Source organism: Stenella coeruleoalba (assembly GCF_951394435.1).
Source record: "Stenella coeruleoalba genome assembly, chromosome: 4".
Classification (NCBI taxonomy): Eukaryota; Metazoa; Chordata; class Mammalia; order Artiodactyla; family Delphinidae; genus Stenella; species Stenella coeruleoalba.
In genome coordinates this window covers 120,977,071-120,993,053 of record NC_137149.1, presented here as the reverse complement: position 1 = coordinate 120,993,053, position 15,983 = coordinate 120,977,071, and the positions used below count along the sequence as shown (strand labels likewise).

The following is a 15,983-nucleotide window of genomic DNA, read 5'->3' as shown; positions in this document are numbered from 1 at the left end:
GGTCAGGTTGGATTTCTGCTTCTCCTTCCCTTCAGTCAAGCACCCTTACATAGAGAACAATTTGCCCACCTGTACACAATGGCTTCATGATGGTGCACTTACAGAAGACAGCCCCTTGGCACCAGGGCTTTTGGTATCAGCAAATATTTCTTAACTCAAGCTTAGATAATCAGCAGAGCTGCCAGCTTCTAAAAGACCATGTGTCCTAGACAATGAAGATATTACTAGTGAACAAGATGAACTGAAGATGTGAGAGCCAATTTTCTAGATATCACATAAGCCTGGATCTCATTCAAGCCCTGGGAAAAGGAGGTCTCTGCCCTACCCATCTAATAACTGTGAAAGAACTTCCTATTAGCATAATATAAAGAAGATTTGAATTCAAATTAGGACATTTCTTATATACTTGAGTTGCTGGTTATGAATTTATACATACAGTTGACATGTGAACAACACTGGGGTTAGGGTTCCTACTCTCTACTCAGTCAATCTGAGTGTTATTTATAGTTGGCACTCCTTATCTGCAGTTCCTCTGTATCCCACATGGGTGGTTCCAAATCCATGGATTCAACCAACATTGGACAGGGTACTACTACAGTATTTACTATTTTAAAAAATCCACACATAAGTGGACCTGTGCAGTTCAAAACCATGTTGTTCAAGAGTCAACTGTATTTCAGGGATAAAAAGTTACCAATATATTCACTGACAATTATTTCTAGGAGACAAAATGGTAGAGAGAATTCAGTATGAGCAGTACAAAACTTTTTAAATTTCCCACTATTTAACTGATTATTTGATATAAGCTTTAGGTAGGTATGAAGAGTGATATAGCACATCATAATCACAAAAAGCATTTATTTCATTTTTACTCTGCAAAGAACTGTGTTAGGATCTGGGATATGGAGACGTGAGTGCTACTTCCCCTCTACAGATCAGATCACAGATCTAACAGTGAAAGGATACATTTTTTAGGAGGAAATTGGTTGTAGGCACAAATAGTACTCTAGAATTTCAAAAGAGAAAAGGATGTCTAAAAGTTGGGGTGGTCAGAGAAAGCTTTAGGGAGAAGAACATAATACATTGTACTTCCCTAATATAACACTCATCAAACTGTATTGCTTCCTCTAAATTGACGGCTCCAGGAGATAAAGGACTTTAAGTATCTTGTTCACTGCTACACCTCCAAAGCCTAGACATAGTGAGTGAAACATGTTAGATATTCAGTAAAAATCTGTTGAATGAATGATTGAAGAATGGTACTTAAAGTCAAAGATAAATATTAGCAGAGGGGAAACACAAGAACAGTCCTGACAAGGGGAATATCTTAAGAAGAGGTACAGAGATGGAAACTTGCATATATCATGTGTTTCCAGTGATCAATGAAGAACTATTTAGTTGGTTTAGAGAGGACTATATACATGGAGTAGGAGATAATTTAAAATAGGACAAATTTTTCCAATAAATTAGCACTGAAAAGAAAGATTACAAAGAATCTAATATAGTATAAAGGACATCATCAAATAAAGACAATTAAGTAAAGGAGTATATATACTTAAACCATATGACAATCTCATTGGAAGGAAATCTGCATAAGTAAATCTGTTGATGGGAGTTGAATACCCTCTTAACATAAAATAAACATACTGAACGCAATTGAGGTACACCAACACGTAAACAAAAAGATAAATAAGTATATATACTGCCTGAATTTTACTATGGATGATAGTGACACTCAAGTTATAAGCAGAATTCCGTCTTAATCCTAAAAGCATCTTTCTAAGAACTATGCCTTGATATAACACCAAATATTATAGTTCAGAATTATCTCCTTTGACAGATGAAATTTAGTGATAGAGTCAAAGATTATGTCTTTCTAATACTTCTAATGTACATTTACAAAGTGAAGTATGTTTTATATTCATCAGAACAGAACATTCAGCTCTGGATAAAAAACACATGTTCAGCAATTCTTTAAAACATCAGGGGAAAATGATAAGTAAACAACACTGACAGAGGACAGAGATATTTACAATTCACATTTTCTTCTGACTTGCTGACAATAATTTTAATCACTATCACTTAATTAGGCCATCAGGTCTTAGAGGTAAGTAACATGGTCAAAATGTAGTGTATCATCTCCTAAAATAAAAATTTGAAAGGTTCAACCAGAGGTTATACCACAGTTCAGGATAAGCCCATTGCTTTGATCACAAATCCCAAGGCTTTCATGGCATAATGACAAGGATTGGTTGTGACCACACATATGCTTTAGTTTTCTTTTCTAAGGTATGATCCCCATTGATATGAATGGCCTCTGCAGCAAGGCTGTATGATTCACCTTCTAATAGTCACCAATTCTATCCATTGAATTAAAACCATCACTTCAATAATACCTGGGTAATCATGCCAAATACTAGTCTATTAATCCAAAGAAACAAGATAATAAAACCTGAAATAAAAACCAAGATGCTACTTCAGAGCTCAAGTTAAATTTTTATTTTATTTTTACTAAAATATGAAATCCTGACAAGTCAAACATAAGCATGATAGCAAGGTAACTAATTTAATGTATACTGCTTTGGGGATACCGATGGTAAAAAAAGATGTGAAAGCAAAATTTTAGCTTTTTACATTGGAAAAACTGTATATTTTATGAAGGAAAAAATCCAAAGTAAACTTTCTTAATGAACAAGAAAAGAGTTGATGAATATATATTTTTAAAAAGTATATGTTCTGATACATATTAACTTGCAAGTATTTATTTTGTTAGCCCACAAATGAGAAAATCTTTTAGAAAGTTATTAGAATTGAATTGAACCTATAAGTCATTTTAAATGGACTGCATATCTGAAAGTATTCAAATTGATATTTAGTTTCTCCTTATCGAGTAGATAAAATGCTATTTTCTTCCTTTAGTAAAAGAAATGTTAACAGCAATTTTTAAATTGGAGAAGAAAAAATGATCTATAATGCTTCCAGACAGATCAAATAAATACTGTATGGTTTTAGATATTAAACTTGCATTTCAAATTCAAAATAAAGAAAAATCATGGATTACAAACGAACAAATAGATAATCTATCTCAATCTAATACAGTTAAGAGAATAACTGGGTTTGCGTCTTATCTATTCAACTTACTGGTCACGTGCTTTTAATTTAATTTTTCTAACCCTTACTTACCTCAGTCGCCTCTTCTAAAACACAGGGTTGTTGTGTGGCTAATGAGATAATACAGAATTCTACATGCACAAAACATGTTACTACTACCACTACTACTACTACTATTATTATTATCATTAATGTGGTCCCTGATAACAATCCCAAATTAGAGACTCAACTTGCCCGATTCTTAAAGTCAGCAGGTAATTCACTGATAGTGGCCATTCTTAAAAGCTTTTAACATAATCCTAAGGGAATTTAATAGAATTTACTTGTAAAAGTAAATATGACCACAAAAATATTTGAGACTTAATAGTTCCTACTAAATAGCTATCACATTCAAAACAAGTTTATTTTTTATTAGCAATGACAGTACTGTTCAACATGCCTCACTTTATGATGAATAATCTCAATACTTTATAGTTCTCTCCTGCTTTCAACACATGTTTTTCACTTCTAAATTTGGACTGGACATCTTTGCTGAACCTTTTGCTGTTCCAGACTCCTATCTTCAAGGAAATTGTAATTTGGGGAGAGATAATGGACATTAATAATACAAATAATGGGTAAGCTGTGACTGCCAGAAGAGAAGACATAAATAAAATGCCCACCTTAAATCTTTTCTGGAACAGTTTGTATAATACATGAGTATGGAGGAGAACAGTTAATATCAGTATTTATAAATATATTAATGAACAGTCTACATTTTTACACTGAACAAAAATATAAGATCACCAGGTCAAAAAACAAATTACAGCTGACCTGTGTACATTTTTATAATTCAGGAAGATAGGAACATTTTCTAAGTGCTTTAAAAAAACGTTTTTTTCTGCCCACTATGTAAGTAGCATAAGAAGAAAAATATTCAGTTTTTCAAGTAATTTTTCTTGAAGAACACACGAAAAAGAAATGGTTCATTGTAGACATAAAGAGTACAAAGTTCAAAGCTAAAAAAAATATAGTACATGGGTACATCGTTTAACCTATTGATGCATGAAGAAAAGTGTTAAAAAGGGTTAAATTAACAAATCTGTAAGTTATGTATAAAAACAAGGATGAACACATATATAGTTCAGTTAGAGTATGAGTGTTCTACATTGTTAAGAGAGCGGCAAGACAGCTTGAGCTGACTCTAATGTGGTTGTGAGTGTGTGTGTGGCGGCGGGTGGAAGAGGGACTGACCAAAAAAGAAAGAGAGAGAGAGAAGAAAGAGAGAGAGAGAGGGAGAGGAAGAGAGAGAAGAAAGAAAAAAGAGGGGGAGAAAGACAGAGGGAGAATGAAGAGAGATAAAGAGAAGGAGGGAGGGAGGTAAAGAGGAAGGAAGGAAGGGAGGGAGGGAGGGAAGTACATATGCCAGAAATGTGCAAAGGATGGATAGAAAAGGGTAAGATTTTAATTTTACTTTCTTTTAGCATTTAAAAAATTCTGAATTATTTAAAAGTTTGTTTGAAAATAGGAAGAATAAATGAAGAAAATAAAACTATCAAATCATCCTAATTTAAGCTTTTTCTCTTAACAAATACATCAAGAAATAAATGTCCAGCAATTATGTTCTACTAACTGTAGCTAAACATTTTCTTATAAATGGCTCTAAAGCTGATGCTATCAGCATCTGTGGAATGTATTATGGTAGAAGACATGCTGAAAGAGGAAAAAAGAAACCTAACTTATCTTCAGATCACAGCCCCTGGGATTTCTGAGGTAGTGGAGGGCAAGTCAAAGGTCTCATGTTTAACAAATCTCACAAGACACAAATAGAACTATTCTCTGATCATCTCTATTTTGTATTATTACTTCTAACAAACAGGTATACACTTAATACCTTTAAGGGTTAATTTTTAAAGCTAAAACTAATTCTTGTAATATTACTGATAGTCATTTATTTTTCAAATATTATTTAGTAACTTCTTAGGATTTAATTGCACTCTATTTACTTAATTTTAAGTATGGAATATGCTGTACTGACCCTTCTGATTTCATAACAATAAAATTTTACATTCATCACTAATGATACACAATAAATTATAAGATAGATTTTATTTTATTTTATTTTATTTTTGCGGTACGCTGGCCTCTCACTGCTGTGGCCTCTCCTGTTGTGGAGCACAGGCTCCAGACGCGCAGGCTCAGCGGCCATGGCTCACAGGCCCAGCCGCTCCGCGGCATGTGGGATCTTCCCGGACAGGGCATGAACCCGTGTCCCCTGCATTGGCAGGCGGACTCTCAACCACTGCGCCCCCAGGGAAGCCCAGAGTTTTAAATTGAATATCCAAGATATAAGCAGTGACAGGATGTCCACATGGACTTCTTTTGTAAAGCTATAACAGTAAAAACTCAATGTGCCTTAATTGTAAAAGTGTAGAAAATTAGAGCATTAACAACTCTTAGTCAGCAGATGACATCCAGCCACCAGTTGTCTTGTGGAGAGGTAAGTCCCCTTCCTAAAATACAAGATGTTAGTAGCCCCATTGGAGCACCTACCCATTGGATTTTGCTGTGCCCTTCTGGCATAAATGGCCATACGCTCTCCTTTTTCGCCTCAGATTACCTCTCTGTTTTTCCCAGGCTTTTTCACTGATGCCTCTTTTCTCGATATCTTTATATCTACTCATTCTTTCAACCAATATTTATTGATTTCTAACTAAATGTTCTAAATGCTGAGGTTACCAAATGAACGACACACAAAGCCCCCACCTTCACAGAACTGTAGCTATGGAGACATAACATAAACAAATGAATATATGTACTGTGTCAAATGCTGGCAAGTATTATGTTAAAAAGAAAAAAGATGAAGGGATAGAGAATGATGGGGGTTGGGCAGTGTTATTTTAGAGAGGGTGTCCAGGGAAGTCCACTCTGAGGAGGTGACATTTGAGCAAAGACCTGAATGAAAAAAATGGAATGAACGAAGCATTATCTAGGGGAAAGTGGTTCAGGCAGAGACAATGTAATACACAAAGCCACCAAAACAGGAGTGGGCTTGGCATTTATTTTTTGGCCATGCCGCACGGCTTGCGGGAACTTAGTTCCCCAACCAGGGATTGAACTTGGGTCAACGGCAATGAAAGCGCAGCCTCCTAACCACTGAAATGCCAGGGAACTCCTGGGCTTGACATTTTTGAAAAGGAACCACAACAAAGGCAAGTGAGGCTGCAGGAGAGTAAAAGAGATGTGTCATCAAAGAGGCAACCGGGTAACACAGGGCCTCAGTGGCTACATTAAGAACCTGAATTTTGCTCTAAGCTAGATGAGTAGGCACTGGATGGATGTGAGCACACGGATATGATCTGATTTACAATATAAATTGGGCCAGGGCCCTCGTGATGGACGTGGTGATAACTGGTCAGATTCTAGACATATTCTGAAGGTTGATAAGATGAGCAGTGAGGTGTATGTGATAGGGAGGAATCAAAGATTCCAAGTTTTCTAAAGGTCTGAGCAAACTGGATAAACAGTGCTGTCTTTCACTGAGATGGCAAATGCAGGTATTGAGCAGGACTTTTTCCTTAGGGTAGAGAGGAGGGTAAGAGGGAAAGACAGAGTTTGATATTGGACATGTTCAGTTTAAAATGCCTGTAAACGTACATCTAGCTCAAAGGGAGCTACCTGTATAGCTCTAGAATTCAGGGGAGAGCCACGAGGTAAGGTGTGATCACCTAGGGAGCAAGTGTTGACACTAGAAGAAATCTAAAGATGAAGCCAAAAGGTACTCCAGTAATTTAGGGTATGAAAACAAGATAATCCAGTAAAGGAGACTGAAAAAAAGGCAAAGAGATAGCCAGAAGATGGCTCCTTCACCAAGTGAAGAAAATGTTACAAGGAAAATGGATAAATTAATTGTGTCAATAATGCTGACAGATCAAGTACCATGAGAACTGAAAATTTGCATTTGACAACATGGAAATTGTTCATCAATGACTCTGACAAGACTGATTTCGATAACATGGTGGAAAAGAAAGCTTGATTCGAGTGGGCTTGGGAGATGATGGGAGCTGAAAAAGTGGAGATCAAGAGACTAGACAACCGTTTTGAGGAGTTGAAGATAAGTATCACCTAATATTCCTTCTTACCCTACATGCCTATGCCACTATTCTGAAGCTTAGGTTTGAATTTTCAACTAGTAGGTGATAATATCCTGGTTATTCTGAAAATATATCAATGTGTCAAAAACTGAATTCACACATTTGGTCTACATACCAGCTTCATTATAATTCACAGCATCATCATTTATCTAGGTACCCAATCTAAAGAATCATCTTTATGCCTTCCTATCCCTTTACAGTCAACCAAGCGCCAAATCCTGGAGAATTACTTTTAACCCACCTCTTGAGTCATTCCCTTAGCTCTTTGACTAGTTGAGGCTCCTAGAGTCTTTACTTTTAACTGTCATAGACTCCTAAAATTTCTCCCTACCTCCAGCTCTCATCTCTCTTCCCCATTCCCAGTACTTTCCATACCGCTGCCAAAGCACCTTTTTTTTTTTTTAAATAATAGAGCCAATTAGTACAAAATCTTAAATGGATCCTCATTGCCTATAGCAGGGGATGGTAAAATACAGCCCAGGGGCCAAAACGCTGCCACCTGTTTTTGTAAATGAAATTTTACGGGAACACAGTCACACTTATCTGTTTACATATGGTATGGTCTATGGCTACTCTTGGGCTACGGTGGTAGAGCTGAGTAGCTGTGCCAGAGATTGCACGGACTGCGAACTGAAAAATATCTTTAGAATATTACTGAGGGTCTTCATATTAGACCACAACTGCCTTTCAGTATTTTTCCTTCTCTATGTTTCCTACACACCAAGCACATAAGACCAATAAGCAGACCAATAAGCATTCCCCAATGTGCTAAGCCTTTTCTCTGAATTTTGTTCATGTCATTTTCTTTGCTCAGAATACTCTTCTATATTTAATTAAAGCATTAATTTAATAAATGTTTTAGTGGCTACTGTGTTCCAGGTACTGTTTTAAGCTCTAGGAATAAACCAATGAGCAAAACAGTCCAAATTCATGCTGTCATGGAGCTAATGTTCCAGTGGGATAAGACATAAATAATAAATAAATAGAGACATGTATGTTGGATGGTGAGTGATATGAAGAAAACTGAAATTGAGAAGTCAGTTAAAGTGCATGGGATGAGGCATGTACTTTTAAAGAAAGAGGACAGAGAAGGCCTTACTAAGAAGGTGACTTTTTTTTTGAATTTTATTTTATTTCTTTTTTTATACAGCAGGTTCTTATTAGTTATCAATTTTATACACATCAGTGTATACATGTCAATCCCAATCTCCCAATTCATCCCACCCTCCTTCCCCCTTGGTATCCATCCATATGTTTGTTCTCTACATCTGTGTCTCTATTTCTGCTTTGCAAGAAAGTTCATCTGTACCATTTTTTTTTAGATTCTACATATAATCGATATTATACTATATTTGTTTTCCTCTTTCTGACTTACTTCACTCTGTATGACAGTCTCTAGGTCTATCCATGACTCTGCAAATGGCACTATTTCGTTCCTCCTTATGGCTGAGTAATATTCCATTGTATATATGTACCACATCTTTATCCACTTGTCTGTCGATGGACACTTAGGTTGCTTCCATGTCCTGGCTATTGTAAATAGTGCTGCAATGAACACTGGGGTGCGTGTGTCTTTTTGAATTATGGTTTTCTCTGGGTATATGCCCAGTAGTGGGATTGCTGGGTCAAATGGTAATTCTATTTTTAGTTTTTTAAGAAATCTCCATACTGCTCTCCACAGTGGCTGTATCAATTTACATTCCCACCAACAGTGCAAGAGGGTTCCCTAAGAAGGTGACATTTGAGTAAAGACTTAAAATGGCTGAAGGAATGAATCCACAAGGATATCTGGAGGAATTTTTCAGGTGAAAAGAAAAGTAAAAGCAAAGGCCCTGAGGTGGGAAGATACCTGGAGTTTGTGAGGAATACCAAGGAGGTCCTGTTTGGCTAGAACAGAGTGGACAAGAGGGCAAATGGTACAAAGAGTTCAAGACGTAACAGGATTATGGAGGGGAGGGGTAGTTGCTGTAGGGTCTTGCATTGTAAGGACTTCAGCTTTTACTCGCAACAGCTTTTACTCGGAAGCCATTAACTAAGAAAGGGAAGACTGTGAGAAGAGCAGGTTTAAAGGAATGAAGATCAGGAATTTGGTTCTGAACGTGTTAAATTTGAGATACATTTTACATGCTAAAATGGAGATGCTAAGGAGCGAGTCAGATACCAGGATAAATGTACATGCTAGAGATGTAAATCTGGGAGGTGGAAGGCTCCCTTGCATCCTTTAAGATACAACTCAAATACCACTTACTCTGTGAAGTCATTCACAACCCCACTTCCTCCAGGAAGAACTCATTTCATTTTGTTTATATCTTATTATAGCACTTGGCGCTGTCTAACTTGTATTAAAAATAGTTTTATGTATATGTGTCGTTCTCACCTGGAGATATGTGAAGTAAAGAACTGTGTTTATCTTGCCCTTTTAACCCCAAAAACTCCCTACTATGTATTGCATATGATAAAATAATCAGTAAATGCTGGCTTAACTAAATGTGTTTGGGGGGACTTGAATTCACCTGTCATAGGAAGTTTTCTGCCTGAAGGTAGGGAGCTAGATCCCCATGCCCTAACTAAACTTGTTCTTCTTCTGTGTTCTCTAAGTACATGTCCAAGTCAAATTTAATTTCTCTCTCATCTTAGGAGACAAATCAATCAGCAAATCCTAACAGTTCTTACCTTTTAAATATGTCTTAAATTCATCACATTTCTCTAGTACCACTGCCTCCACTGCCTCTCACCCCATTACTTTAACAGCTTACTTACTGTTTCCACTCCTGCTCAGTGTAATACAAACACCGATCACAGCGGTCACTTAAAACCACAAAATCCCCTCTGCTTTGACCTTTCCAGTATATCCCCACTGCCCCCAGGATAAAGTCCAACCTCCTTACTGAAGCTTATAAGGCACCCCATGATAGGCCCTGAATTGCCTCTTTCCTCTCCCTTCTCCTCATTTCAGATCTTGTAGCTATGAGCCACAGATCCTTTATTATACTGAATTGCTGGAATGCTTTTATCGTCAGTACCCCATTTACCGCAAATGTTCACTGAAGGCAATGCTCTGTCTCATTTGATGCTGTATCACAACCAGGGCCTGATTGTGCGTAAACTCAATTAAAATAAAAACTTTAAAAATTAAATGCTATCTCAGGATTCCACCAAACTTGTTACCCTAAGTTTATTTTTAGCACAGGTTATTTTAAAAAATATTTTTGTACTAAATTCCAAGCTTCTAGAGAAGTACAGTTCTCCAACAATCTCCATGTAAAACATATAAAGAATGTAGAAGATCCATTTACTACTGCCCCCTTTCTAAAATAATGAACCGAGCTGACATTTATGACTCTTTCCACTCTCAGATCCTGATTTGTTAATCACTTCTATAGGAGAGAAGGAAAAAAGTTTAAACTGCAGCAAATCAGATTCTATTTAATCATCAGATTAAATTTATTGACACTAACGGTACCTGAAAACGTGTGTGCTGCCTGCTGCCTCAACGGGGAGCTGGGGGGCTGGGGAATCAGCAACAATGAACTGCCTAGAAAAGCTTAGATATTTGCCTAATATTTACATGTGACTGCCTTATGAAATTCATTCAAGCTTTATGAGTCTGATTTGTTCCACAAGATTTGGTTATGATGGTTCAGGCTGAAGACAGTAATCTATTTTGTACCTCAGTTTCTAAACTTAAAAGATTTTTTTAAAACTTGAAACAGAGTTTGCTGGGGGATTTTTTTTTTTGAGAAAGAACTGGGTATCTGTATTTTTAAAATGGATAGGGTTGCATCAAGGGATGTGGGACTTCTTTGAAGCACAGCATCAGCGTGACCTACGATAACCACCCTTTTCTTTCTTTTTTTTAACATCTTTACTGGAGTATAATTGCTTTACAATGTTGTGTTAGTGCTGTACAACAAAGCACTATATGTATACATATACATACTATATGTATATGTATATGTATGTATATACATATATACTATATGTATACATATACATACTGTATACAAAGCTATATGTATACATATATCCCCATATTCCCTCCCTCTTTCGTCTCTCTCTTACCCTCCCTATCCCACCCCTCTAAGTGGTCACAAAGCAATGAGCTTATCTCCCTGTGCTACGTGGCTGCTTCCCACTAGCTATCTATTTTACATTTGGTAGTGTATGTATGTCAATGCTACTTTCTCACTTCGTCCCAGCTTACCCTTCCCCTTCTCCGTGTCCTCAAGTCCATTCTCTATGTCTGCATCTTTACTCCTGCCCTGCCCCAGGTTTGTCAGAACCATTTCTTTTTTTAAGATTCCATATATATGTGTTAGCATACGGTATTTGTTTTTCTCTTTCTGACTTACTTCACTCTGTATGACAGACTCTAAGTCCATCCACCTCACTACAAATAACTCAATTTCATTTTTTAGGGCTCAGTAATATTCCATTGTATATACATGCCACATCTTCTTTATCCATTCATCTGTCGATGGACACTTAGGTTGTTGCCATGTCCTGGCTATTGTAAATAGTGCTGTAATGAACATTGTGGTACATGACTCTTTTTGAATTATGGTTTTCTCAGGGTATATGCCCAGTAGTGGGATTGCTGGGTCATATGGTAGTTCTATTTTTAGTTTTTTAAGGAACCTCCATACTGTTCTCCATAGTGGCTGTGTCAATTTATATTCCTACCAACAGTGCAAGAGGGTTCCCTTTTCTCCACACCCTCTCCAGCATTTACTGTTTGTAGATTTTTGGATGATAGCCATTCTGACTGGTATGAGGTGATACCTCATTGTAGTTCTGATTTGCATTTCTCTAATGATTAGTGATATTGAGCATCCTTTCATGTGTTTGTTGGCAATTGGTATTTCTTTGGAGAAATGTCTGTTTAGGTCTTCTGCCCATTTTTGGATTGCATTGTTTGTTTTTTTGATATTGAGCTGCATGAGCACTTCTACATTTTGGAGATTAATCCTTTGTCAGTTTCTTTGTTTGCAAATATTTTCTCCCATTCTGAAGGTTGTCTTTTCATCTTGTTTATGGTTTCCTCTGCTGTGCAAAAGCTTTTTCTAAAATAAATAAGTTTATTTATTTTTTTATTTACTTATGGCTGTGTTGAGTCTTCGTTGCTGCATGCGGGCTTTCTCTAGTTGTGGTGAGCAGGAGCTACTCTTCATTGCGATGCGCAGGCTTCTCATTGCGGTGGCTTCTCTTGTTGAGGAGCACGGGCTCTAGGTGTGCAGGCTTCAGTAGTTGTGGCACATGGGCTCAGTAGTTGGGGCTCAGGGGCTCTGGAGCACAGGCTCAGTTCTTGTGGCACATGGACTTAGTTGCTCCGCGGCATGTGGGATCTTCCCAGACCAGGGATCGAACCCATGTCCCCTGCATTGGCAGGTGGATTCTTAACCACTGCGCCACCAGGGAAGTTCCTTGCAAAAGCTTTTAAGTTTAATTAGGTTCCATTTGTTTATTTTTGTTTTTATTTCTATTTCTCTAGGAGGTGGGTCAATAAGGATCTTGCTGTGATTTATATCATAGAGTGTTCTGCCTATGTTTTCCTCTAAGAGTTTTATACTGTTTGGCCTTACATTTAGGTCTTTAATCCATTTTGAGTTTATTTTTGTATACGGTGTGAGGGAGTGTTCTAATTTCATTCTTTTACATGTAGCTGTCCAGTTTTCTGCTGGGGGATTTTAAAATATTACTTATCACAGTGATGATTCTCCAACCCAATTTTAGCACTTTCTATTTCAGTCCTCAAGACTAGCTATTATTGCTACTACCTGTCAGTTCATATTTAGATGGAGTACAACATCAGGAACATCGTTGCTCAAAGAGCAAGAAGGCATTCTTCCTTCCATAAGCAGAAAGCTATCCCTTGGTGTGATGCCAAAACAATGCCCTAAGTCTGCACTGCCAAATGGAGTAGCCATTAGCCACAAGTGGCTATTAAACAATTGAAATGTGGCTAGTCTGAGAAGAGACCTGTTGTAAATATAAGATACACACCAGCTCTCAAAGCCTTAATATTAAAAAAAAAGAATGTAAAATATCCAATTAATAATTTTATATTGATTACATGCTGAAATAAAAATATTTTGGATATATCAGTTTAAATATATTCTTAAAATCAGTTTCACATGGTCCTTTTTACTTTTTAAAATGTGACAAGAAAATCTAAAATTATATATGTGATCGTAATTATGGTTGACATTACATTTCTATTGGACAGTGTGGTAAGCCTAGTTAGAGAACTGATCAACACTTCTGAACTCTTTATCCAGACAGAATAAAAAGCATCATTGAGGGTCAGGCCTGAAATGGAACCACCAATGATGAACCGAAACACAAACGAACCCCCCAATTTTAAAATGGTAAATCATGCTAAAAATGAAAGACTGCTTTAGTGAAATCTGATAATGTCTCTTTCTTCTCTGAAATAAAAATAATTAATATTTTAACCTTTATTTTTAGAAATAACATATTTTTTCAGTAAAATTATTCTGAGTATTAGCAGAATGCAAGAAATAGGGATCCTAAGATATTATAGTGACAGTTCCCCTTTAGCAAAAAAAGTTAAGTACTAGAAATGTTATTTTATTCTTATTTTTTCCAAAAAATTAGTTAATTAATTAATTAATTATTTTTTTTGCCTGCGCTGTGCAACTTGCGGGATCTTATTTCCCCCACTAGGGACTGAACTTGTACCCTCGCCAGTGAAAGTGCAGCTTCAAAGGGAAGCGAGATGGATTTGAGTCTTTATTTGTGAAGAAACAAGAGTAATGAGAAAAATAAGGAATGAGAAAGGTAAAGTTCATATGGGGTTTTGGGGGTTTTATTTTTTAATGCTGTAGCTGTTTTGTGTGGGTTTATTTTTTATTTTTTTTTACAAGTGGGGTATTTTGAAGGAAATGTTTGGAGAAATGGAACCAGACATGTGCTAATTAAAGAATCTTGAGAGAAAAAGGAGGAGATTTAGGAAAAAGAGACAACAAAACTACAAGGATCTATCTATCACATGTATCTCCCGTCCAACAAAGCATTAAGTGGGAATGTCTAATACAGAGAGGTAGAAATTTGAAGATATACACTACCTCTCTATTAGAGAGCAGAAAAAAATTCAAATTCACAATTTTGTTCTTGTTTACACTTCTATTACCAAACTTAAGTATGAGGTTATAACTTGGTCCTGAGATACTTAAAAAACAAAGGAATTTAGGGGCTTCCCTGGTGGTGCAGTGGTTGAGAGTGCGCCTGACGATGCAGGGGACACGGGTTAGTGCCCCGGTCCGGAAGGATCCCACGTGCCTCGGAGCGGCTGGGCCTGTGGGCCATGGCCGCTGGGCCTGCACGTCCGGAGCCTGTGCTCCACAACGGGAGGGGCCGTGGAGGTGAGAGGCCCGCGTACCGCCAAAAAAAAAAAAAAAAAAAGGAACTTAGAAATTAAAAATTTTTTTTCATGTCTTCAATTTGATAACAAAAAGTCTTATCAATGTTTTCCTATGTGCATATCTCTTATGACTTCTCAAAAGGTTTAAAGTAAGTAAAGAAATAGCTTTGAGATTAGAAGTAGAAACCATTATTAAATCTGTTAACTATTCTGATTTACTGTTATCTAATTATCCATTTCAAAATTATCTACTGATGATTCTTAAGGGATATGATAATTTCAAGAGTATTTCAGAGTACATTATTTGTGCTATCAAAAATTCCTATAGATGTTCCAATATAAAAGATTATTTCTGGGGACTTCCCTGGTGGTCCAGTGATTCAGAGTCCATCTTGCAATGCAGGGGACGCCAGTTCAATCCCTGGTTGGGGACTAAAGTTCCACATGCCACGGAGCAACTAAGCCCTCGTGCTGCAGCTCCTGAGCCTGTGCGCTCTGGAGCCCGCACGCCACAACTAGAGGGAAGCCTATACAATGCAACGAAGAACCTGCATGTTGCAATGAAAGATCCTGCATGCCGCAACTAAGACTTGACACAGCCCCCACCCCCCAAAAAAAAAATTTAAAAAAGAGATTATTTATGCATATGATGGAATCTTCAATAAAATATCTTGGATATAAGCAATGTTATACTCTACAGTAAGATAAAGTATGTGAACACTTTTTATAGACTGTAATGTATCATGACTAAAAGTAAGATACAATTATAATTTTAATTAATTTTTTAAAGTACTCTATAGTAACATAAACATTAGTAATGTAACTTTTCCTCTTTCAAGCCCAAATATTTCTCATATGTACTTATCATTTTCTCCCATATAGTATAATTATTTATGTATAAGACATAGCTCTTTACGACACCTAAGGACACAACCACAGGCATATCTTGTTTTACTCAACAGCATCTAAATAGTGAAGAAACAGATACTATGTCACAAAACTAAAATACAGTACTTTTGAGGGCAGAAGCAAAAGCATTGTATCAGCTACTGTGCAAAGTTTTTGATCTACTGAACATATATATAGATAGAAGAACTCATTTCCCCTCAACAATAAAGCAATTCTATAACAAGCAGAGTCAGGTAGGCATTTAGAACCAGCAGTAGGTAAAAGATGATTACCTTAAGAATAGAGACAGGGGATTGCTAAAGTATCAATAAAATGAAATAAGTTGAATTAAACTAAACATCTGAGATCTTTCTCACAGTATTTTTGTGACTATATTAATTTTACTCATTGAGTTTGGAATCCCATTAAGCACGCTGCTTTACATCCATAATACTGCATTTTTCCTT

At 36.7% G+C, this 15,983-nt stretch overlaps 1 protein-coding gene across 4 annotated transcripts in view; it reads right to left on the bottom strand.

Moving 5' to 3' along the window:
* The window catches only part of LRBA (LPS responsive beige-like anchor protein), a 725,574-nt gene that overhangs the window by 147,503 nt on the left and 562,088 nt on the right, over positions 1-15,983 (bottom strand). The gene's annotated exons all lie outside the window — the stretch shown is intronic.